At 31.0% G+C, this 27,899-nt stretch overlaps 1 protein-coding gene across 1 annotated transcript in view; it reads right to left on the reverse strand.

Annotated features, from left to right (window-relative positions):
- The window catches only part of LOC148279585 (dopamine receptor 1-like), a 383,623-nt gene extending 369,369 nt beyond the window's left edge, over positions 1-14,254 (reverse strand). Inside the window, exon 1 of the mRNA XM_088229703.1 lies at positions 13,868-14,254. The gene's annotated coding sequence lies outside the window, so the exon portion shown is untranslated. The remainder of the gene's footprint in view (positions 1-13,867) is intronic.
- Positions 14,255-27,899: the final 13,645 nt, after the last annotated feature.

Consider the following 27,899-nt stretch of genomic DNA (forward strand, 5'->3'; position numbering starts at 1 on the left):
AGTTCCACTTCGGCGCCTTTTATTATTATTTTAAGCATTACTTTATCAAATCTTTATAAGAAAATTAATTCAGCAACGATTTGTTTATGGAGGATCGATAAAATAATTTTAAAAAAGGTGGAAGATTGATAAAATAAAAAGGGTCCTGGGTCTTCTTTTTCAGGCCTCCTGGCCTGTTAAGGTGCAAAAAAAAAGCTAAATAAAAAAAAGGGTTTACTCAAAATTGTATTACCAAACCCACAATAGGCGTTTAAATAAATAAATAAAAAAAATAAAAAAAAATATTTAAAAAAACCCCAATTCTCTATTCGTAAAATCGATTGCCAACGGCTAGGTTACAACGCTACAGACAGATTTGAACCTTTTGAAACGGGCTTAAAGTTTATTACACGAATCACAGAAATAAATTTTAGAGATAAAACTTTTAATATAAACATCAATCCTTACAATATATAAATTTAATTACATTATATTAGTACATTTAATTACAAATTAAATTTCTATCTGATTCCAGAATCCATTTAAAATACTTGTTAAACTATTCTTGATTGAAAAAATACTAAATTGCTGATATAACCTAAATCTGATTAATAAAAATGAAATCAATGGCGTTGCGTTGAAATCGGAGCCGGTTGCTTGAACGATAAAGAGTGTTTCATTTGAAATCCTGGGTAATCTGGTTGGATTTGTCATTAGGTCGAGTAATTGATGCTTCTATTTAAAGACCTCATCGCCCAGAAAGATTCTCAAAACACACCAAAATATTGACTCGCGTGACAGTTTCTTGACGCTCTTATATTCCCAATTAGACAAAATCCATTCGTTGCCTTTTTTAATTAGGTGCAATAACAAATTCATGGATAACATAAATTTTAACTCAAATCGAACTATTTATTTTGAATCAATTTTACTTCAATAACATGGCGCTGGCTGAGTGATTTTATTGTCACATAAAAATATGTTTTATAAATATCACATACAGGGGTAGGCGCTCAAAGTGTTCCATCTTCACGTTGCTGTAGCAACCCAACGGCTAATGACAGTACGTTTATGTTTTGACACATGTCAGTGTGTTATATTGTTAATAATTCGACTAAAGCATATTGTTTTACGTCATGGTCATAAAAAAGTTATCAAATTGGAAATCAAACTCAACAGTGTTATTGCTCTGTATTTGGCTGTAAGATCGCAACCGGCCATTATTAATAAGCTACGACGTTAATATGTGAACAAAATGTTTGTGTATTGGACAATCCCACGTGACAATTATACTAGTAGCATAAAAAACGCCTTGGAGGTAGTCATCCAAAAACTACAACGTCCACAAAAATGGTTCTAAAGAATTCAACGTAATCCATGACAGTGCGCAGGTCAATTGGCAAAAAACCTCAATGAGTCTACTCGTATCATGGGGCGCATATTAAAATTTGAATTACAATCGAAACTTTACAAAATACAAAAAGTGCAAGATTTCACGCCTGCGCAAAAGGCTGTTCGCCCAGCAAGGGGCAAAGGTGTTAAAATACGTACACGTAGGTGGCGAGCTTGAAAATTTAATCTTTTCTGATGAATTTTTTTAAACGGTTCAACAATATATAAACAAACAATACAAACGTGTATGGTTACAGTGCAAATCAAAAGACAATTAAGACCGGCGAATTGCTCTGCAAAAGCAAGCGCCTGCATCAGCGATGGTTTGGCGGAAAATGCCACAGGACGCTCACCACTCGTTTTCATTGAACAGGGCGTAAAATTCAGCAAATCAATAGTAAAAATCATTCAAATGATTTTTTGTTACCTCAGGCATGTTTAAAATTTGATAGAAACTATTGGACGTTTCAACAAGACTCGGCACCATCCCATTAACTTCGTTAAACCCAATTTTTTTTACAAAAATAAGTTCCCAGCTTCATTTCATCACAACAGAGGCCTCCATATTCCCCGGACTTAAACCCAAAGGACTTTTCCATATGGTCCATTCTAGAGGTCAAAGTATCAGCTAAAAAATGTGAGACGGTTGACGCCTTAAAAATTGCTCTTCGCCGAGAATGGGACAAAATACCATCAGCCCATTTTCGTGCAGCGTGCGAAGCCTTCTTGGACAGACTCGATGATTATATTCGTGCAAAGGGTGGCTTAATTGAGCAATAACAGATGTTTTTTTTTAAATTGAAATGTTTTTGCAATAAATTAAAGTTTTAAATTTTAAAAAATTTACAAAGTTATAAATTTTTTAATTGGTAACACACCGAGTGCCGACCCCTGTATTATGTTAAATTCAAAAGGGACCCTGTGGATTGTTGAACAAATCCATCTTAAACGAAATCACCCTTACTTTTAAAAGGCGATACATATTGATAACAGTGGCCGTGAAAGTCTACGCATCTATATGACAGATGACCCGGTTCAATTAAAACACCGATACCGTACTTTTGAAACTGTTTTAATGTTAAAACTAGTTAGTTTGATTGAGTTGAATATTTCCCCAGTGGTTCAAGTGTACCTAATCAATATCGTTTGATGCTGTTTATTCTGTCGGAATGGCTACTGCCTTAAATTGTGGCTAAATGCCCCATCGCTAGACTTGTACTGGTAGGAAGACACATTTCATATGTACGTACTAGACATCCCTTATCAAACGACCCTTCCAAGCATGAGTTAATTGAGAACTTGACGGGCTAGTGGTCAGCCCCTTACACGAGACCTCATCAGAGTCACCAAATAAATATTGATTCATCATTAATTGAGCGCTTTTTTTTTTAATAATATCATCATCATCACCAAACCCTTATCCTCATCTGGGAGTGTGTATAGGGAACTGCATTGTTAAATAAAATTAAGAGTACCTCGATCATCTGATAAAGAAAGGAAAAGTGATCAGTTTCCGCTTTGGGAGCTAGTCTATGGACAATAATCATTTTTCATTTTATTTTTATCAGGAAATAAAACATGTTATTTAAAAAATAATAAAATTTAAAAAATAGTAAGTAAGTACATCCAGTTGAAGATTTTTTTTACATATATAACATTTTACAAAAAAAAAAACATAAGCATTAAATAAAAAAAGAAAAATAAAGCTCTGCAAGAGGGTTGGGGATGAGAAAAAAAGTGGAGGAGTGGAAGAGAAAAGAAGAGTACATAATGTATGATAGTTGACCCCTTCGAAATTTACTAACTAATCGATTGTGTTCCTGTGGCTAGTAAATCGGAGCTCAGGGATCAAAGGTCCGTGGATCGAACCCCACTCTCACCAAACTTAATTCCCATTTTCAAATAGTGAGTTGTTTGCAACTGGTTAAAAATGGACCTCAAAATGAAATATTTGGGTAAATCATAAAAACGAAAAAAAATATTGAAAAAAACAAAAACAGTAACATGGATTGATAAATATTGATAAGTCAATAAAATATTTAAGTTAAAAACCAGTAAAAAATTAAATCTTGTCCACCCTCCCATGAATCAAAGTCTTAGACATGGTAAGCGAACGCGCCAACCACTGTTCATCAATCAAAAATTTTATCTCAAAGCAGCCATTTAGTCAAAAACCCTGGTTTAGGATTCAGGTTTTATTTTATACACATAACTGTACTCTTCGTCCGCAAGGACAGATACAATAATGTACTGAGGTTTATTTTTTTGCGTACTGAAATTCATTTTTGAATTCCAAAAAAAAAAAAATTTCATTTGGTAATGTATACAAAATAAAACAAGTTTATTGGATTATAATTCTACTTTATTTTTTATAAAATATACAAAGGGTATATTGTGACGCGTTTCGTCTTGTTAGGACATTTGTAAATATTTAAGTTAGTTTGTTTGAAAATGTCCTAACAAGACGAAACGCGTCACAATATACCCTTTGTATATTTTATAAAAAATAAAGTAGAATTGCAATCCAATAAACTTGTTTTATTTTGGATACATTACCAAATTAAATATGGAATTCTACCAATTATCTGCATACACAATAAATAAAAAATATTTCGTCCACCAAGTGGTAAATAACTGTGTTAAAAAATAGAAATCAACTTGTAGTAGAGCGAAATTTGATTACCATGTAACTACACACTCAAATTGATAGTGGAACGCCGTATACTCGAACAACGCTAATTATTGTGGAAATTTATTTTGTAAATCAGTGTTCGGTTCGCTAAACGCACTCATACTACGCTCTTTGTGAATCCACAAATGTACTGCGTTTGGCGACAACATAATTTCCATGAACGGTCCTGTTAATTGGCCTATACGATTCTGTGATATATATTTTATGGTTTTATTTTCCATGGAGCCCATAGTCTATAGAAACAAACCAAATATTTTTGCAGCATTAGCATCCAATAACACACTCACCATTTTGCAAATAAACACGGAAATTTTTGAAAAATTACACCGACAGTATGAACTCTTAACGGTTTGTTGCGGAAAATATTTAAACGTCATTATATAGAAACCAGTAGCTTAATCACTTATAACTATTGACGTGCTTAAAAACATGCTAAGCATTTGAGCGATCACACTGAACAAGAATGAACATGCTTAAGTTTTCACAGTCATAAGCCAACGCTCGTGTCGGTGTGTTTTTTTTTCTTCTCGTATTTACGATTTTATTTAAATACAGTTTACTGGCGAAAAATTTGCGTTTACTGTGAAAAAGTATCTAATACAAAAAAGTTAAAATTTAGTTACAATTATTATGGCGACTGCTTATCTTGACATTTGGCTTGCCAACCGCCGGCTCAATGCAATGAATGGCATGATAAATAATAAATAAATAAATAAAAATGCAGTTTTGGAATATTTGCCACATTTACACCGGTGAAATTCAAATATGTGATTGCGCAGCAGGATTATAAGTCGCGAAACGTAAATATTTTGACATTTAATATTAGGTGTTAATAAACGATAAACAACCATGGTGAGAAATGGTTATCACGTTGCTTATTAGTACGTCAATAGTTATTTATGATTGAGTTGTAACTCAATCAGCTGTAGCTAGCCATAGAAAAGTGAAACTGAGATAGTAGCATTTTTGTGAAAAACGTTAACCTTTTTTACTTTTACTCATGATAAATAATGCATGTATTCGTTATTTTTATAATAAAAACGAAACTATTATCTATTTGACCAGTTTCAATGATTTTTTAAATTTTGCCGAGCTAAAAAGTCTTCCAAAAGGAAAGGGAATGACCAGAGGAGGGGGCAAAAGTTGTCACGTAATATCACGTCGACTTTGGCTAGCAAAACACGTAATACAGTAAAAAACACGGACTGTTTACTTTTATTTATTTATTTATTGTGGATAACTTATATAGCGCCATTTTCGTAATAAAATACCTCAAGGGCGCTTTACATGGTGATTCTATTGTTAAGTTAATTTAATTGAAGCTTTAAATTTGTAATTTAATTAAAATAATTTATTTTGTTGTCACGTGCTACGGATTTATTCAAATGATTTAGAGAACAAGTGAGTTTTAAGTTTTTTCCGAAACATCACTTCACTTTCACAGCCTCGCACCTCTGCTGGGAGAGCATTCCATGCCATAGGGCCTGCGACCGCAAATGCGCGCTCACCAAATTTAGTGCGCTGTTTGCGTAGAGGTATAATAACTTTTCCTCTCGCCGTAGACGTAGCTGATCTAAGCGTGAGACGCCTGTCAGCTAGTTCATCTGGAATGCATAGTTCCCTTAGATATTCCGGAGCCGAGTTGTGCAGTGACTTATACATAAGCCAACAGAGTTTGTATTCGACCCTCTGTGGAAAACGTAGCCAGTGTAGTTCCCAAAGTAGTGGAGTGATATGACTGAACTTAGAGATTCCGAAAATAAGTCTCGCTGCGGCATTCAATACAGATTGTAGGCGAGTCATTTTGTTCATTGGTAGACCTGCATAGATACCATTACAATAATCGACTCTAGACACTACAAACGCATTTATTAATTGACGGGCGGCATCAACCGGCAAATTTTTGCGTATGCATTTAATTTGTCTCAGCTGGTAGAAGCATGAACTTATCGTTCTACTAATTTGAGCGTCAAGAGATAGGTCAGAATTGAGTAAAACTCCCAGTAGTTTAACGGTGGGTAAAACGGCACTCCCTACATTGGGTAGAGCCGTATCCTGGATCAAATTCTGTCGTCTGGCTGAAGCCACCCACAGTTGTTCAGTTTTTGATGGGTTTAATGTTAGTCTGTTTTCAGCCATCCAGTTTCCTATTTTCTTGATGCATCCATCAATTAAATTGACAAGCACACTTCTCTCGCCTGGTTTGCAATAAAAATAAATCTGCGTATCATCTGCATAGCAGTGCGACCACAATCCACATTCTTTGATAATGTTCATCGGTCTACATAAGTTCTATTCAGTATGTCGCTCCCTTCCGCATACGCGCCACCTTTGTTAATCATTTCACCATACCCCTGACTAACTGAGCAGGACAGAGACAGGAGATAACTCACGACTAATGACTAACTTGTAACATATCAATAAGACGTTTTTTAACATTAAAATAGCTATTTTAAACAAGTATCAATTTAAGTAAGAACATTACTTACCAGTGAAAAGTTATAGCATCGCTCTCCCAGATCGATTTGTACAGTGTCTAAGCGTACATATAGGCGTACATATAGGAGAAAAGTAGCCGGTGAATGCTCGCAACAGACTAAAGTCCGTTCTATCAAACATATACCAATTGGCCGCAGGTTGAGAGATTATATTTTGAACCCTCATGCTTACTCTGGTTATTGTTGATGAAAATTCTTGGAGGAAGTTTATTGATATTTATTACAGAAATATGAGTCTCAAAGGTGTCACGGGTCACTGGTTATTACGAATCTGCAAATTTACTTATCAGTGGTCTTTTCTTTTTCTCTAAAAAGAGTGAATAAATAAATAAATTTTATTTACCACTATCGTAAAAACACTAAAATGTTATTATTTGAATAGCAACGGGTGTGCATTCATAATAACTGTTCAGGTGGCGCCGGATTCATTTTCAGTAATATTTTATACTAGCGGGCCCGACAAACTTGTCCTGCTCGAACATTGGCTTGCCTGCTATTAGTTTTTAATTTATTGAATTCCAAAACTAAAAATTATTAATATTTAAATATTGAATTTAAGTAAGTACCTAGGTTTATGGTTGAATTCTTAAACATAAAAAAATTTATTATCAAATATAGAATTATTTTTTCAAATGTCAAACTTGGCTCTTCTCACCAACAGGGGTGCACTTTATTCAGTCAGTCAGTTAATATTATTTTAGAATTACCAAAAATACAGCAAAAATAAATAAATGGGAAGAAATTATAAGGAACGAAAGGAAAGAATCTGATTGGAATCCATAAAAAGCGAATTTTGTTCATAGATATTCAAAAACAAACTTTTTTTAAACTTTTTTTAAACTCAAAAAAACAACATCCTTTATTTTTTTTTGTAAATGCCTCCTCGTCAAATGCAACCCTGGTAGGTCGATTAAAAATAAATTTATGCTCCCAACTTTTTACAGATTCGATTAAAAATTTTAATATCCACCACCACGCGCAGCGCAAAGATCTACATTTTGCTGAAAATTACACGTTTATCAGTCATGCCATTTAGAAGGAGTTCAGTAACATCACACGTAAAGAAAAATTCTTTATAAATAAAGATTATAAAATGCTGTCAATTATCCACGTTTTCAAATTTATTAAATACACAGAGACAATATACCTGCAATTAATATTAATATAACCAACTTGCTTGTCACAATAAGAGATAATTTACACTCTTGTTTACTTGGCGTTGTGTGACAGCTGAGAGAATTATACAACAAATTATTTATTTACCTTGTTAAGAGTGCATGGAATATTTAGCTTAAATTAAATATGCTAATATTTTGATAGCTCGCTAGCTCTAGACGCAACACGGGACTAATTTGCTTTAACAGGCTTATGAATAAACAAGTTACATTGTTCCCCGCGTTTTTATATCGGCTCAGAAATTGTTTTTTTTTGGTTTCTATTTAGAAAAATACCTTTTCTCAATCTTATCTTTCTTATTTCAAATCTTTAATATAACCGTTATTTATTTTGAAAATACGAGGAAAAATTTGTTTGCTACAATAACAAATTCGTCAGAATCGTAAAACAACGACGCATGTGATTTTCTTCAGCTTAATTTATTTTATTTACTTTACACTTTATATACATAAACAATATATGTGGGTTTCTGTGCCCCGAAATATTCAAAATATTACCCGAACATTGCAAAACTATGACCCGGATTCATTAAAATAAATTTGTAAAAAAATGGTTACGGGATTTAGGAAGAGAAAAATCGGAAAACTAACTCAAAAACATGAATGGTATACATAATAAAGAATAGTCTAGAATGAGCGTAGAATCATATTTGAATATATCGGACTGTGTCCAATAATTCTCCCACTTAGACACACTTTTGCCGCGCGCATACTTAAAGTCACCGGGTAATATTGCCAGATCGCGAAGAATATAAAATATAAGGTAAAAAAAAGCAATCTGTTAATTTCTCTCAAACTTTATTGTGCACGCGGAAACATTTATTGACACAATAGAGTAGATAAGTAAAGGGTCATTTAATAAGAGTAATTGAATTAATGAACTTTGAACTTAAAATAAAAAACGAATTTTATTTGAAGTGAAACGGATATTTTTATATCATGTCAAACAATATTTGAAGTTTTGAAGATTATTTCGGTCAAACGTCCACCACAGAGTTGTTTAATTCAAGATTAAATTTTCATTAATTCTCTCATTAGATGAGCAAATTAGGGTAACAAAATTCACAACCCTGGCAACACTAACAAAATTTCCATTTTGTTTTTTCAACAATCTGACAGATGGAAAAATAATTTAATTTTTAATTAATGCATTTGTTATATACACATTCATTAGCTTATTACAAATGAAATGCGATTGTATCCTGCTTCTTTAAGATCCTGGCAGTATTTTTTCACTTTAAAAGGACACAACACGGCATAGTTGAATTCAAATCAGGAGTTGCGTACTGAGTGACGTCTTCAAAGAAACTAATGGGTCAAAACGTAAACCTACTCATTTATGAGTAGTTCAGTCGCCTTCTGTTTGATATGCGTAAGCGGTTTCTGGACTATTCTTATTTCTATGATGGTATACTTAAATATCGTTAATTATGTGGGTGTGCGTTTCTTGATTATTGTCACACTTCAATATCCTTTTTACCCACAGCAAAAAATTTTCACTTCCCACCTTTAGTATCCTTCGATAACCCGCCACACCAAGACCTCGTGTCGTATATTTTTTCGCCAAACGTGTGCCGCATCACCATTTGTTTCCACCAACCACCAGTGTTTAGCTCCAGATCGAGGGCATGTCCTAGTGTTGGTGCCGCTCGCAAATGACCAGTCGAACCGCAATTCCATCAAGAACGAACCAGGTTAGTGGCTTTTATTCCTGATCCATTTTATTTGTTGGGGTTGTGACTGATTGATATTGCATACCGCATATCAAAAATATTCACCATTTATATAATATTATTAAAAATACAGTCCACTATATTGTAAAAGCTCTAGGGCTTCGCCCCCGCTATTTTTCGCCCAGCACCCGTGGAGGAATTTGTTTTTCTGCCATATTGTATAATTCTTTAATAAATTAACTAGTAGATGGTCATCTTTTTGTTTATTTTTGCGTAAAAATGTCTGTCTTAAAACAGGTCGTACCTAGTTAGGCAGACTAGACATTATTAAGAAAAATCTATAACCTTAGTATGTATGTAGTTGGTAAAGAAATTGTATTTTTTTGTTAATAAACCATGATTATTACTATCATTTTATACATAGTATAAGGGCAAGCATATTGCCTTAAGGCAATTTCTTCCTACCTACCCAAACTGTTTAATTTTTAAAAAATAAAAAAAAACAAGTAAAACAAGTACCTGTGACATATTGAATCTTATGATTTAAACAAAATTAAAAACAAAGATTAACTAAAATATATATATATTTATACAAAACTAACCCTCTACTTTTGAAGATATGAGAGAGAATGCTAAGGAAAGAAAAAGGATAAAGGAACAAACTAAATATTAAGATAGTAATATTTCAATTTTGACTTAAATGTAAATAAAAAAAGGGCATCTCTAACATTAGTGGGTAGACTATCCCACAATCGAGCAGCTACTACTGTGAAAGAGGAGGCAAGAAAATTAGAGCGATGAAAGGATATTCAAAGGGTTTTTTCGTTTCTAGAACGAAGAGATAGTCCATGTTGGGATAATGTTGGAAGAGCTCTCTCTGATAAAAGGGCAAAATGGGATTATTTAAAATATTGTGAATAAGTCATAGAATGTGAATATTTCTTCTATGCCAAAAGCGATTAAATTATTTTTTTTGACACTTTATGTCACAAAAAAAGTTGTCAGCGTCGTGGTGTGATAGTTAGCACGTTTGTCTACAATGCCAGATATCTCGGGGTCAATTTCCGACATAGTTGATTTTAAATATTTATTGAAAAGGATATTTTTACGCTAGAATATTTCACAGTCCCTGGACTGGTATCTGAAGCATAAGACTGATCATCTTACCTTTATGTAAAAAAAATAATAATTTCAAGATACGCGGCGATTGATGTAACAAAGCAGTGCCCTATGCACCATTAGATTCGGAAAGGGAATGATATTGACAATAAGTACACAATGAGGACATGTCATAAGCCTTGTAAATGCCTAGACTTTCCTATTCTCTTCTCAAAAATATTTTCTCTCTGTTGCTACAAGTAAAAAAAAAGCGTAATTATGTATAATGTAAATATTTATTACATTAAAAGTCCATCTTATCATGTTAAAGTAGTCTGTCTCCTAACCGTTTTAAGGTTTTTGATAAAGGAATGAGTATTGATACTTTTGACTATATCCAGCGGGAGACTATTGTTAACTTTTGGTGTATTGAATGATAAAAATGACGTTGTGCAAAATAACTTTATTACTTAAGTACCATTATTATTTTTTCTAGTTTAGCTCTCGTATCATTTTTGTGGTTAATGTACAACGATTATATAATTATTAATGGTCTTGACTCGTTAAAAAAAAAAAATTGAATAATGAATATATAATGATAAAAACAAGAATTGTGTTGTCACTTCGCAGAAATGGTAATAATATTCATAATTACAAAATTAAATTAACATCAAATTATTCAAAATTCAATTGTAAATAGGGTCAATATTTTCAACCACCCATACGCTCTGTAGCTGGAACTTTCTAACAAGTTTGGACATAAAAAAATATAATAGTGCTCTATGATAAAATTGTGTATTTAATAAATAAATTAAAATTAAAAAATAAATACATACTTTTTAATTTTTTTATTAATAAAATTCATAAATGGTTAATGGTTTTTTTTATTCTGTACAAATCTACTTTTCTACATCAAGTAAATGTTATAACTGTAACTCTCCAAAAAAAGAGACTTCCTCTTGTGCGTGGAGAAAAAAAATTAGAATAAATTGTGCAGAGTAAATGGGGGCAAGATTTTTAAGCGACCGTACGCTATGTAACTGCAAGTCGCGTTGGGATGTTTATTGTACAGCGCCCTTGAGGTGGATTTTCACAAAAATGGTGCTAAATAATTTAAACTGAATGTAGAAAATAAAATTGATTCATCAATAAGAATATCAATTTCATTTTAATGGAAGAGGACGTGTGGTATTTTTAAATAAATAATATTTCTTAAGTTGAACCAGATAATATTCATTGTGTATTAGATGTTGACATGAGTTATGCCCGTTTTTTTGGAAGTTTAAAAATGAGGACAAAACGGTAAAAATTATACGTTAAACGAAATATTTTTTATGCTTTAAGATATTGTATTTGTTTTTACGTAACATATATATTTTTTTTTATAAGCCTGCAAAACGGAATGTGAAGTAGACAAAAGTGAGCATTTTCGACACCTGTTCGCGTACGATCGAAAGAATAAAGCTGCGAAAACTCCTCGCGATATATATACACGGTGAGGTTGCCATTAATTATTGACTAATGTGTGCATTATCATTATTTTTCAACCAATCCTTCATTAAGGAGAAAACTTTATTGACTAATTTATTGTATTATTTATTTTGTGTCCTCTTGATTTAATAATATGGAAAAAACAAACCCAACGTTTAAATCTAATATTTGTATTTTTTTATACATTTTTGGACTTTCTTAGATTTAAATTTTAAAAATAAGTTTTTTATTTTTTTTATCGATTGAAATTATAAAACAACTTCAACAATTTTTTTTCTGATTCTAGAAATAATCGTTTAAATGTAAATATGTATATGAATAAATATTAGAATATACTTGTCCCTAAATGAGCATTTTCGAAAATATCTTAAGAGTACTAGGTACATAAAATTACAAATTATATATTTTCTAAATAAACGTTTATTTTTTTAGCTTTTTTTGATTTTCTGTATTAAATAACAATTATGGTTAAAATACGTCAAATATTTATAACAGAGGCCTAAAACTTGATAGTGAATATAAAAAATTACAAATTCTTAAAGCTGTCAGTAATTTCCATAGCTAATAACCAAATTAAAGTTTTAAATAAAAGTCCTCTACTCCTTACGTTTAAAAATTAAAAATAGCATTCAATATATTCCACCTAAACGATAATAAATAATAATAACGCCAAACTTCTCATTTTAGAGTTAAGTATGCAAAAATGTGTTTGAATGTATTAACTATCTGCATAATAAACTGCAGGATTTAAAATTGATTTATGTGTTTAAAAAAAAAACAAAACTGTCATTGTTATGCTATATTTTTAAAATGTGAATTCAAGAAATAATAATGGCACAATGACTTATATGACATTGTTTTTTTTCTGTGAAAACGTTTCAGATTAGATGGTACAAGAGAGTTAATTTAAAATTGTACCTTTGTTTTTGTGAATGAATACCTATTAGTTTAGAGTGGGTGTGTGTAAAACTGATCTCCTGTAAGGGTGAGTTTTTTGCGTAGACACTTTTATTCCCAGGGTGCTAAATGTAATATTTGGGTAACTCTTAACTTTTTTTAATAATATTAATCTGCTTGTTAAACTCTAAACACAAGTGACCAGATGTATTTTCGGTATCTTCTTATAATATTTAATGATTTAAGCTTTGAAAAAGGAATAAACATGTCCTGAAACCGATCGGATTATTAAATTTACTTAAGCGATTTGAAACAAGCTATAAACTTTGTTCATAACGTTTTATTATATTTTTATTTCAATTCATAAGTTTTTTTGTTTATAAAACCAATAACAAATAACTTTGTTTCCTGGTTATATATCTTTTTTTTTTAAACTAGTTATACACAAAAAATACAAATTTTTAACCTTGCATTAAATTTTTTATTATAAATAAAATTATTTGTAAAAAATGAAAAAAAAAGTATTAATTACAATATTTCAAATCATATTATTTGTAATAATCTTAACTTAATTTATTCTCCTTAAATTTTCGCTTGTATCAATTTTTTGTATTATTAATTCGTTCGAAATTTTAATAGCAATGATTCTATTCGAGTGAAATTCTTAAAACATGTTTTAAAATACAACTAAATTAAAACACATTTTGTAATAGAAATTGAACCCAAAAACAAATTATTTTAGTCACATATTTTATAAACCAATAATCTTTACAAAAATATATAAATATATTTTTTTTAAAAACATTCAAACATAATTATGTAGGGGTGCACGCAGAAATTTTGCGTAAATTTAAAATCATGTTCATATCAAATCAAAACAGGATTTGTTTGTCTAAAAAACCAGTTACGAAAGCATCGAATATTATTTTTATCATGCATTTTAAAATTAATAAAATAAAAGTCAATTCTTACCATCTCCCAAAAATAGATTCTTGTTAAAAACAACTCACTTAAACATCACAAAACAGAACAAAATTTTCTTCTAAAATTGTTTAAAACACTTCATTTAATCATTTAGCTGTTCTGATATTACTAAAAATACATTTCGATTCTTAGTTTATCAAAAAAAATATATTAAAAATTTCACAAAAAAAAACTTTAATACTGTTTATTTATAATTTTTTATTAAATTTCAAATACATTTTTCCAGCGTCCATCACTTTGTGGAATAATTCAACTTTTTTCAAAAGTTTTTTTCCGTTGGTTATTTGTACCTTTGCGCAAGCGTACAAGCCTCTCTCGGTACTGCGCCGAGGTTGTATGTCAGACAAGCGACGGCGAACGTAGCGGGTGGCGACTGAGGCGTCGCGACGCTAGCGGCTGTTACAGCCGCCGAAGTTTGTCACTTGTTGCGGCGTGCGCACTCCACATAGAACCTTCACCAACACCTTTTACTGTGACCCTGTTCAATTTATCTTGTTTTGTTCGTAACGCGAAACACGTTGGAGAATTATTAACTCTATGTACTAATGATTAATTTACTCTAAATCTGATTTGATTTTTAAAATTTGCGTGAAAAAATATTATTTTATTATATTTATGTAATTGATTATATTTATTTAGATAATTGTACAAATAAAATTAAAAACCTGGTAACACCTCAACCAATAAACAATGTTAATACAAAAATAACTTCAAACTCAAAACATTGTTATATAATCCAAACACTTTCCGATGACACTCTATCTACCTATAACAATGTGTATTTTTAACAAAAATTATCGCTATTCCAAGAAACGATGCGATAGACCCAGCATCCTTTATCTAAGCCAAAACGACAAGTTAAATACAGACAGTTCAAAACATTTCAATTTAAGTTTGTATATTTTTTTACCAACGACTTATAAAATCTCCTCATGTTGTCAATTACAACAGTTGCATGAAGAAACGTAAATATAAGAAACTGAACAAAAAGAACATAACACTATATTGCAAAGACAAACAAGGGAAATATAAAAAAAGAAAAAACAAGAGCAAAACAATAATGGTATACAATGTTTTCATAAAAAACGGAAGTCATAAGACTTCCAGTCAAACCATGCAATTTCAACTTCATCCCACACTGTTTTAGTCGCGAAGAGATCTACGAAAAGCCGGAAGATCTATCCTTAAGAATTCCAAGTCGTTTGGCGAATTGACTAATCTACACATTCTGCATATTGGGGCATAAAAACAAAAGTTTTTCTTGGAAGATTTAATAAATATCAGATTTTGACTTCTGGTGACATGGTTGGGAACATGAAAAGAAATTGATTGCAACAGAGATGGGACATCACTTAAAGCATTAAGTATTTAAAAAATGCATATGAGGTCCAACTCAGTTCTACGTTTCTCCAATGAAGACAGATTAAGAGATTGCTCTATTTCAAAATAGGAATAATTACCTTGTTTGTAATCCGAGCAACCATGCCATTGTTATTAGAAAACGGTGTTGGATAGCCTCGATATGGTCAATGTGAGTTCTGTAGAATGGAGACTAAATAGGAGAAGCGTATTTTAGATGGGGTCGAACAAGCGAGCAATAAAGAATTTTGATGGTATTGATTTCATTACGAAAAACATAAATTTATTATCAAGCTTTTATGTTTCCTAGATATTTTTTCATTTGATATTAGTTTTTTCCAAATAACTTTTGAAATAAATTTATTTTTTAAGAATACGTTTTTTCAAGAACAGAGATACAGTTTATAGTGACACAACCAGGAATGACTCATGCCTTTGAACTTACCTCGACTCGCTAAAAAAACCGTGTTGAGTCAGGACACTTTTGCAATTCATTTATAAACATGCATACACACATACTCGTACATATATGTATGTTCACACACATATGCATATTTGAATTTGTTCATCCATATTAAGGTCATACATATCATTTGTATTTACACTCGTGGCATTAATTGTGTAAAGTTTTAGTAAAATTTTAATTCTTTAGAAATCTTAGACAACATTTTCAGTTTTGTTATACTCAAGTTCTATGTTTTTATTTTAATGTATTATGTTTCTACTCGATAGTAAATATATTTTTAAAATGTTATTGAAATTCGAGTCTTCAATAAAATAAACAATACCTGAGCGTCACCAAGGCTGCCCAATTTCCAGATTTGCATTTTTGTGCATAAGCAATATAAAATGTCACTTGTTTTATGTCACCAAAGACAGGGTGCGTGAGGTAATTGTGCCCACCAATCAGAAGAGTTTTAGAAAATGTTACAAGAAATTTTATTACGGTTTTAGTCAGCTTTTAGTTTTGAAGTAGAAAGGTCTAATGTCACATATATTTGGTTTCGCATATTAGTTTAGGTGTTGTCCTGACGAAAAGACGGATACGCTTCGCAACCGGTAGACATAGAAAAGTTTGTCAGTGGTCATATACAAATATTCAATAACATTTAGTGCAATGTTTGATCAGAAAGCTTGTAAAATTTGTAATACAATATTTTTAGTTCAGGAATTATTCGAGGAATACTTATAAATGTCTAGATACATTTACAAGACTAATGACCTGTCGTTGGCTAGTTAAAGGGTTCATTTTTAACATAAGCCATTCAAACAGTAATAACGCCAAGATTTTCATATTTCCAAATAAATTAACAGAAATGGCTATCACTCGCTCTTATTTCTGATCACTGTATTTCATAGTCCTAACGCTCTTATGAAAACCATCTTCGTGAAAATTTTCAATGCTTATCAGTTCATGGTTTACCTCTTCGTTCTAATTCTCAAAGGATTTTCTTTATACTTATCCACTATCAAAAGTGTTACTACAGTATCTCTGTTTAAATCACGTCTGAAAAAACATCTTCTTTCTCTTCCTTAAACTCTCCTCTCTTTCTTTTTCCTCTTTATTCCTTTTTCCCATCGAGTATGGTAATTTATATATTAATACAGTTTGTAATTTTTGTAAATCCTTAGTTTTTTTTATTTTCCATTGAATATGTTTATTTTTTTTTATTTTTTTTGCACCACAACAGGCCAGGAGGCCCAATTACAGCGGTGAATTACATCACAGAACACCCAGGCTTGAGAAAAAATCACATTTAACTTTTGTGTTCTCACCGGGAATCGAACCCGGAACCTTCCGTCAAGCGTCTTGACCACTACACCACGGAGGCCGCCGAAAAGTATAATTTTATAAGTTGGTTGGAAGAAATTGCCATTTGAAAACATGCCCTCCAATACACAATTTAAATCATAAACAAAAGGTAATATAAAAAAATAAAAAAATAGGTTTACGTTATTTCATTTAAAACTGGATACACATTTACATTATTTCTGCCTGTTTTTAAAACATTTACTAATTTGAATCTATCTTACATTGGTTTCAAAAAAAAAACTTAAAAGCTCATTAATGTAATTTTTTTTTTTGCCAATGACGGAAAGGTTTTTAGCCTTGTATACCTCGATTTATAAGTGTATCCAATATTCAAGTGTATAATCGACTAAAAATCATCATGAATTTTCTTCAGAGCTTTATTGTACACCATAGTGAGAAAATTTCGTAGTTTTTCTTGTTCATGCCGTTTAAACGAATGTGTTTTTTCTAAAAAAATACTCTATTACAAAAACGATCTTGCAAAGTATTACATTACACCTAATTTAGACAAAAAGTCCTTACTCAAGACCGTGCAATAATTGTATATATCGTGCTTAAGTAAATAGTGTAATTCATCGGCTGTATTTATAAAACACAAGTTCAAATAAATTATTTTTTGCTGGTGTGAAAACGAAAGAATATTCTCTGTGTAAAGGTTTTCACAATTTTAAGAGTCCTTATTCAAAAAAAATATTTAACATCATAACAAAACGTTGGTTCCATGACCATTTTCAAAATAAAACATTATTTTATTTTTATTAAGACCTGTTAGCAAGTCATGTGGCCGCATCCAAATATACTGAAAGAGATCATTTTATTTTTCCAATAATTGTTTTATCGCGAGATCTCATGCACTGTTTTACGCCCCCAGGGCCTTGATTATAATGGGAAGATAAAAACATTATACCTTCACTTTGACGGTATTGTTGAAGATAAACTGCAAAACATAAATTTTGAAATTTTTAAACAACTTTGTGCTTATTAAATTTTGGTGTTGATAAAATCAGAATGCACATTTGTGTCAAATTTTCAGTGGCACAAACAGGACAAGATGGTTTCAGTAATATAAGTAGACTCATTTCTATCATTCACAAGCTGAACCCGGCAATGCTTCACTTTTGCTAGATTTGAGTTCTTGCAAAACAGATTAAATGAACACAATAGAGAGTTTTATATCAATTATTGTATTTAGTCCAAAATATATATGTACGTATACATTATTAATGTGTTTCGGTTTAAATAAATTGTGAGGGCAGGGAATTTTGATAAATGGGTGTACGAACATTGTTTTTCTGTCACTGTCTTGCAAATGCCTCCTCGATACTTTGCGAAAAAAAACTGCATGTCAGACCTTTTGTTAGGATTGACAAAATCGACGTTTTACTATACCGTTTTCCGCACCTCAAAACTGAACCGATTTTGTTAGTTTTTCGATTTTGTTAGTTTTTTTATATATTTTGCGTTTTTAGAAAATTCGTTGTATTCCATGCACCTGGCGCCCGAATACAACAGATAAAACGCTGTTTTTTTACGGGTTTAAATGGTTCTAGTTTCCATAGTAAAATATTTATTATTTAAGTAAGAATATGGAGACAATTTTATTAAATATCAATAATTTTTAATAAATATCTATAATGTGTAAAAAAGAGCTCTGCGATGGTTTTGACATTAAGAGCGAATGGACAACGGAAAAACGGCTAAAAATGTTTATAATGCGAATGTTCATGGATGCAGAAATAGAGGAAGACCGAGAAAGACATGGCACGACCAAATCCAACAAATACTCGATGATGGATATGGAAAAAGTCGGAATAGTCGGTGCGCGTGCATGAGAAGATCTATGAATGTAGAGGGAGCGAGATCTGAATGCAAATAAAGATTGATGTGGCGTTCTATCCTCTCTGCCTACCCTTACGGTGAATAGGCGTGAAATCTTGTTGTTGTTGTTGTTGTTATTGTAAAAAAAACATTTGTCTAGCGCCATAATTCAGAGAGAAAAAACGTGAATCTGTTTATATGAGGAAAAGTCTGACCGCCTTTCCTCTTCAGGTTAAACATGACTAAGTATACCTACAAAACTTGACTTAATTTTTTTTTTGCAAAAACCGTTTGGATAAGCTTAAAAAAGATGTAACTTTTCGTTGGTAAGTAGGTACTTGTTTATGAAAGAATTTCAAATCTAAAAATAATAGATATTTAAAGATTGAATTTAAGTAGGTACCCAAGTACTTGTTTATGTTTGAATTCCAAAACATAAAATAATTAATTATTCTTGAATTCTTAAGAATTAAGAATTCTTTTAGAAAATGCCGAACTCTGCTCAGGGATGGACTTTAGTCAAAAATACGATTTTCAAAAAATGATAGAATATCAATACAATTTTAGTATAACCAAAAATCTAGAAAATAGAAAAATGGTTGGAAATTATAAGGAATTCAATGAAATAATCTGATTGGAATCCATAAAAAAACGAATTCTGTTTGTAAATATAAAAAAAACAGCTTTATATTCACAAAAATAAAATCTCCGTCCATTTTTTTGTATGCGTTCTCGGCGAATGCAACCCTATTGGTGGATAAAAAAAACATTTATGCTCCTAACTTTTTTTGTACTAAATAAATTGAAAATTTTATGAGCTTTAAATCTTTTGGTGGCAAATATGTACATTAATTTGAAAACTGCACGTAAATCGGTCCGGTAGTTATCGAATCCATCGAGGACAACCATTCGGATATTGCCTTTTATATAAATAGAAAATTAAGCTGTAAAAACAGTATAAGGTAGTTCTAGAAGTATAAAAAGGCTCATTTCTGTCCCATCTTTAATGGTTCAAGGAATAATAATAATAAAAATAATTATGGATAACTTACATAGCGCCATTTTCGTAATATAATACCTCAGGGGCGCTTTACAAAGTGATTGTATAAAGATATAAATTTAATTTCAACTTTTTAATTTAAGCATTCCATGCCGTAGGGCCTGCGACCGCAAATGCACGTTCGCCGAATTTAGTGCGCTGTTGAATATCTGGAATATTTCTGTTATTTTTAAAAATTACTTGAACGTTGTAACAGAAATGAAATTATCGGTAAATAATAACCCATTTTGAGTTCTGTAGCTAAATAATTGGGTTCATAATACGGTTTTTTTTTCTCCTGATAAGTTGCACTTTTGCAAATATACTCTTATATCGGACATATGTCCGATATAAGAGTATTAAAGATGTTTGAATTTTATTAATTTCCACTTTATTTTTTTTTAAGCTTCTTTATTTTGCTTTCCTTTTTCTTTTTCTTAGTTTTTTTCATACAAACTCTGTCATTTTTCATTAATTATTTGGATTCCAAATATATTTTTTCAAGTTAAATTAATAATATCTTATAACGTTTATTAAATATTTTCTGATTATTTATTTTGCTCGACCGCCGGCGGATCGTTATTGAATATAAAAAAAAACCCATATTATCAATCTCGGCATATGAGTTAATAATTAATTATATATGTAACCTTTTCTGCCGTTTTGTTTCTACACCTAATTAATTAGAAAGCTTGTAAATACACCTTGCTCTGGGCGAGTTGTTCGGACTGTGTTTGGCCGCCATTTCGGCTAAAAAAAGCAGCCTATCACTTTAGTAATTGCCTTATGAAATCATAATTATTAATTTAGGTCTGATGTTTTCCAATTTTTGACTGGCATTTGAGTTAAAAAACTTTTTTGAACAAACCATTCTTTGTTCAAATAGGCTTTTATTGAATTAACTGAAAATTCAACCAACGGTGTGCAAAAATATTTAAAAACTTTATTTTCTCACTAAAATATTTCCTAAAAATACATTTCATATGGAGCTTTTTTTAAAATAACACATAAAACCATCATAATACCCCACATTTGCAATAAACTAAAAGGCAATCTGATGCCGTAATTTCAGCGTCAATGATTTATATTTAATATTTAAAATCACAATTTTACCGGGTCAACCAATTAAAGTGCTGAATTTGTTTTAAAACCGTCAGAATATATGAAAAATAAACTTGGATTGGTTTGTTAGAATACCTTCACAGGGATATCAAAATTTTGCGCATGCACGGACTTTTTTAGAATTTTTAAATGAATTAACATCGAGCCCATCTAAAATTGCTGCGATTAACAACAAACTCATTCGGGTTGTGGTCTCGTGGCTGGCGTTGCGGACTCAAGGGTCAGAGATCCGAGATTCGAGCCCCACTCTACCCCAACTTGATTCCTATTTTCTAATATTGGGTTATTTACAACTGGTTGAAAATGGCACAAAAATCAAAGTATTTGGGTAAATAATAAAAACGCAAATATCTAATTATAAGAAATAAAAAAAAGATATTATTTTTTCTAAAAACATAAGTTAATAAAAAAATTGGTTAATTAAATTTTAAAAAAAAATAGAACTGCTTATTTAGAGATTATTCTTTTAGGGATGCATTGATTTCATTTAATCAATGAACAACCCGCACATGATTTGCATATTTGTATGTATGTGAATTTATATATTATGTAAACTAGCGAACCCGTCGTTGTCCAGCCCGAACGTTGGCTTGCCTGCTATTAGCTTGGAAAAAGACTTATCATTGATAAGTAGGTACCTAGGTCTTAGGTACTTGTTTAAATTCTGAAACTAAAAATTGTTAATGTTCAAATATTGAATTTAAGTAGGTACCTAGGTACTTGTATTGTTGAATTCCAAAACATTTTTTTATTTTTATTTCAAATATGCAATATTTTTGCAAACGTCAAACTCCGGTCTTTTCACCAACAGAGGGGTGTACTTATGTAGGAAAATGATTTTAACGAACGAAATATATTGAATTTAATATTATTTGAGTATTATTAAAAATCCAGTAAAAATAAATAAATGGGTAGAAATTATAAGAAATTTAAGGAAACAACCTTATTAAGATCCACAAAAAATCAATTTTGTTGGTAAATATTCAAAAACAAACTTTTTTATTCACAAAAAAAACATCCTTCCATTTTTTTTGTAAATGCATTCTCCTCGAATTCGACTCTGGTAAAGCGATAAATAAAATATATATGCTCTTTACTTATTTTTTAGTTATTAGATTGAAGATTTTAATATTTTAGAACACGCACAACGCAAACATCTATATTTCTCTATAAACCGCGAGTAAATCGGTTTAGCTGTTTAGGAGGAGATCAGCGACATCACACTTACAGAGGAAATATATATATTTATATATAAAAATTGTAAATACGCATTTATTTGTATTTTTTACATACAATCGTGTTCTTATAATATATAAAACCGATTCAATTAGTATACCCACGAACACCTATGTTTATTTGGGGTTTTTTATATTATTTATTCCTGTATTTTGAATCATTGACGTTAAGCTAACGTTATTTTTTATTTTTCAGGCAGTCATAATTATTATAACAACTCATTAATACCTCGAATACACCAGCTAGGTAACGAGTATTGTGAAGTTGATATATTTCGTGTGTCTTTATATAATAAAAGGTTTCTAAAAGCAATAAATATATGTTTACAATTTTTTAACATTGTTCTTAATATCTTTTTTTTTAAGATACAAGGGGCCTGGAGAGGTTTATAATCATAAATCTGAATATCATGAGTACCAGACAAGCAGTTATTCCGACTTCATCTCAGCAAAAAATATCTCTGGACAGCAAAACGTATGTTAGAATTCAGCAAAAAGATAAACAAAACTGCGGTTTAAGCACAGAGCTCAGAAGCAAAGGAAATATAAATAAACGTCGTTGGTAATTCAACACAACATAAACAAAAATAATAGTTTTTAATTTATGAATTATATTTTTTGGTATTAACAAATTACAACACAGAAAAGGAAAATTTTAGAGAAGGAAATATAGAAATCTAGGCATCCACAGAAATTATGACCTGTCATTGGATATTTTTTGTCATTTTTTTTAAAAGGGAAATATTTGCGTTTTTATTATTAACTCCTATATTTCAATTTTTGGGGGCATTTTCAACGAGTTGTAAATAACTCACTGTTAGAAAATGGGAATCAAGTTGGGGTAGAGTGGGGTCCGAAGCTACCCCTCTGATCCGTGAGTCCGCAACACTAGCCACGGGACAACAACCCGATTCAAGTGGCTACTTTTAAACTGTGTCATCATTCTGCTTTTATTTGAACATCTACATTCTTTCTACTCTTCCATCGGTTTACGTTTGTGAAGCTTAAGAGCTGAAATCTTTATTGTTGCGGGTAAGATTCATATGATTGATTTATTTCACCCATATACTAGGTAACGCCTGAAAATATTTATACTTCATCTTGGACCAGGTGGATATATCAACAATGTTATGAGTTTGTCCTAATTTTGTAAACAAGGACTAGATTCAACCCCTTAGGAAGCTGTAAATATTAACAGATTACAACAGAGATAAAGAAAATTTTAGGGAACGTGCGTGAAATAATTTAATCATTTGAATCTAACCCGCAACAATATTGGTTTCAGCTCTTTCACTTCACAAACGTTTACAGATGGAAGAATCTAAGAAATATATATATGTTCAAATATAAAGAGAATGGTGAATATGGTATTGTATCCAAAATAAAACACGCAATCTTAATCAAACACAGATATCTTTTTTATATATTAAAAAAAAAAAAAAATACTATTTCTTTTCTCACCTTATTTAAATTTATGTAAAATACAAGTTGTTTCAGGAGTTAAACTTTTACACGACGCCGTTTGAGCATCTTTCTTTTTAATAACTAAAATTTTATTCATAAAATCCACTGAAAATTCTTTCAGGAAGAATAGAAAATTACTTTGGGATTAACTTATTTGCCTCAAAAAGGGTTTTTAAATTCAGAAGAATTTTAAGTATGAATTCTGTATTTTAAGACTGATAAAAGATTATTGTTTTTTTTTGTATTTTTTCAAAATATTATTTTTTTAGTATTAATTGAAAAATTTCACATTTATTTTATTTTAAACAACAACAACAAAACTACCATCGCATCGTTAACCCGGAGAGGTAGGCAGAAAAGATAGAACGCCATATCACTCTGTCTTGGCATACAGACCTCGCTTCCTCTACATTCATACATCTTCTCATGCACGCACGCCGATTATTCCTACTCTTGACATGTCCATCTTCAATTATTTTATGCACTTGATCGGGCCATGTCATTCACGGTCTTCCTCGTTTTCTGCATCCATCAACATTTGTATCTTAACATATTAGCTCCCTAGGGAGTTGAATCCAGTCCTTGTCTACAAAAAATTTTCCTGTGTAAAATGTTTCCTTCAGCACGGAACACCCCAGTTAGGGAACATTATTCTGTAAAAAAAAATATAGCAAACATTGTAAAAGTATAAATAAATGTTTATATTAATAAAGTTCTCTATTTTACTACTAAAACAACAGTCGGTTGCTCTCCTTAGAGTATTAAGGTAAATTCGTAAATTTGTTTGAGGCCCTTAACCCAACCCACCTCTCTTATATCCTATACATCCATATAATCTTCTCCTTTACGTACCTATTTATTTAATTTTTTCCCCTTTTATTTACTTTCCCAAAAATATCCGCGCGTAACAGTGCTGTGTAGTCATTAAACATGCAAAAAAAATAGAGTTTTTAAATCGGAAAAATTTAATATTCATAGACAATCGCTTCAATTACTATTCTTGAAAAAACTATTTACTCATGCTCGCAGCGTAGACAAAAAAACCGCCCCTGATAATAGTCGGATGCTACTACTTGAAACTTTGATGTTCGCGCATATGACGTGTGAAATTGTCCCTTGCTCCCAAATAGACTTGTCCTACCGAGAGTGGGACGTAAAGCGTTTGTGGAACAACACTATATTAAGATTACTCTTTAACTTCGTACTCCGCAACATGCGACACATTGGTAAACATTCTATGGTATCGGTGATTTATCTTCGATATTCGATAAAATGCTTCTTTTAGGATAGTTTAACTGATACGTAAATATAAAATGAAGGAATATCGAAAATCTTGACTCATATTTTATAATCTTTATGGAGATATTAAAGTTATATCAAACAATTATTCAATCAAAATAACAATAAAATATGAAAGCTGCACAAACTAGCAAGAGATTATTTTTTATTAACTTATTACCCCTTTCAAGCGTCATATTTTACCTATGTTTATTAAAACAGGAAATTCAACCACATAACCGAATACCGCACGCAACTACACTGGCTCAGTATCAGGCGTAGAAGAAACATTCACATTCTATCACTTCTTCACAATATTTTAAATAATCCCACTTCACCTGTTTATCTGAGAGAGCTCATCCAACCTCTTTTACAACACGGACTATCTCGACGTTCTAGTAACGAGAAAACCCTTTTAATTCCCTGTCATCGCTCTAATTTTCTTGCCTCCTCTTTCACAGTAGTAGCCGCTTGATTGTGGAATAATTTAACCACTAATTTTGGAGACGCCCCTTCTTTATGTATGTTTAAATCTAGATTTAAACGTCACTATTTCCATATTTTTCTCCTTCTTCTTTCCTTACCACCCCCTTTCCTTTTTTATAGTAAAGTGTAGATTTAAAGTTAATTTTTGTTTCGAATTTTGTATAAAATTACAAGATTTCTATTATAATAGAAATAAATTACTTTGAATATGTCAATGTGCATGCATTTTTTTCAATCCGAATAGTTTAAGTAGGTATGCAGAAATTGCCTAACGGCAATATGCCCAGTTTAAATATCACAGTACATAACTGTGAGTTATCCTTAGAATGTGCATTGCTCAAATTTACACCGATAGAGCCTTCTACATATAATAATACCACTTCGCCAATTTGATCTATTGTACGTGCTTTGATAATAGACCTAGTATATTTTATTCACTTGATTTAAATAATAACTGAATTAAGCCTTTTATACTATTTATGTAGTAAGTTTCTTAAATTAATTTATAAGTACATAGAATCTTAAGTACAATCTTAAGTTCTCAATAAAAAAGGAAACGATTGGATAGACTTCATTAAACAGACAAATTTAAAGCCATTTCATTGAAGTTGTATCATAAATAAAACCATACAAAAGCTTTTCTTTTAGTTTCTCAAACAGAACGGAATAAAAATCTTCATTTATCTTGTTTAAGAAATATGTTTAGATTCATTGTGATTAAAAATTTCAATAAATATTACTTGATGTTAAATTGTGTAGGTGTTACCATAAGTTTTGTCCGTTTTTTAACAAATTTAAAAATGAGTTCTTAAAACTTCCGTAATAAACAATTTATCAAAAAAATAAAAAATATTAAAGTTAGTTAAAAATTATTACTCTTTTACCGTAAGCCAAGGAAAAAATACTACAATAAGTTTTTTAAAAGAAAAGTTGGACCGCATTTCCTCTTCATTTTATTGAAAAATTTACATATTTTATCACATTTTTTTACCCGTATGGTTGCACCACATTTGCTATAAAGGTTGATATATTATAATTTAAAATTGCACTGAACTCTGATCAATGTCGGTCGGTAATGAGATATCTTATCCAAGTGTGCATGTCATTATCCTGTATTGCTGATAAGTAATTTAAATGGTCGTCAGTGGAAATTGAGAGTCCTTGCATCGCGCAATAGTTAATTAGTTTTGTTTGTTGAACAAATTTGTAGGGTCGTCGCGCGTGAATTTTCAAGTTCAAGTGCATTGTTCAACCCAGCATCCCACCGCCTGCCCCGACAAGTACGAACAACAAGGTTAAGGCCCTGTTTAATTTTATTTTATTTATTTCAAATACAAACAGATATACAGGTCAAATGATAATTTATATAGAAACTATAAAAAAATATTTTAAAAAAATAGGAAGGCCTGCCATGTAATATGTGTTCACCTAATTATACCAATAACAAGCGGACCCGACAGCCGTTGTCCTGTCGGAACGTTGACTTGCCTGCTATTAGTTTGAAAAAATACTTTTCGTTGATAAGTAGGTACCTAGGTACTTGTTTGTGATTAAATTTCAAAATTAAAAATTGATAATATTCAAATATTGAATTTAAATAGGTATTTGTTAAATATGGTTTAATTCCAAAACATAAAATAAATATTTTTTCAAATATGGCATTCTTTTTGTTGACGTCAAACTCCATTTTTCTTACCAACAGAGGGCTGTACTTCTGTAAGAATACGATTTTTAAAAATGTATTGATTTTACTATTATTTTAATTGCATCAAAAATCCAGTAAAAAGAAATAAATGGCTAGAAATTATAAAAAAAATAGAAAAGAATCTGATTGAGATTCACAAAAAAATGCTGTTTGTAAACATTTAAAAACAAACTTTTTTGTTACACAAAAAACAACGTCTTTCTATTTTTTTTTGTAAATGCATTCTCCTCGAATGCAACCCTGGCAGATCGATGAATAAAATATTTATGCTCCTTACTTCTTTTGTACATATTAGATTGAAGATTTGAATATCTACGAACACGCACAGCGCAAAGATCTATATTTCTCTGTAAACCGCACGCAAATCGGTTAAGCCGTTTAGGAGGAGTTCAGTGACATTGCACGTACAGAGGAATTGTATTTATAAAGATAAATAGAATATTCTGTACCTCAGAGGCAGACGGATGCAGATCCAGAAATTGATGAAATGAAATTTCGATTTTCGTATCCAGTTTATGATTATGTCCGTTTATTTTAATCAAATGTAAGTCTTACAATGAATGAACCAATGTATTAAAATACTGAATAAACAAATTAATGTTAAAAATTTTATAAGCCTTTAAATCACTGAAAAAAATAACATTAAATATTTAGGGATTATAATTGAAAAAAATATAAAATGGACGGAGCAAATTAATAAT

The sequence above is a fragment of the Micrasema longulum genome, unplaced genomic scaffold, assembly GCF_059751315.1.
Source record: "Micrasema longulum isolate JH-2025_06_02 unplaced genomic scaffold, ASM5975131v1 h1tg000698l, whole genome shotgun sequence".
In the NCBI taxonomy this organism is placed as follows: domain Eukaryota; kingdom Metazoa; phylum Arthropoda; class Insecta; order Trichoptera; family Brachycentridae; genus Micrasema; species Micrasema longulum.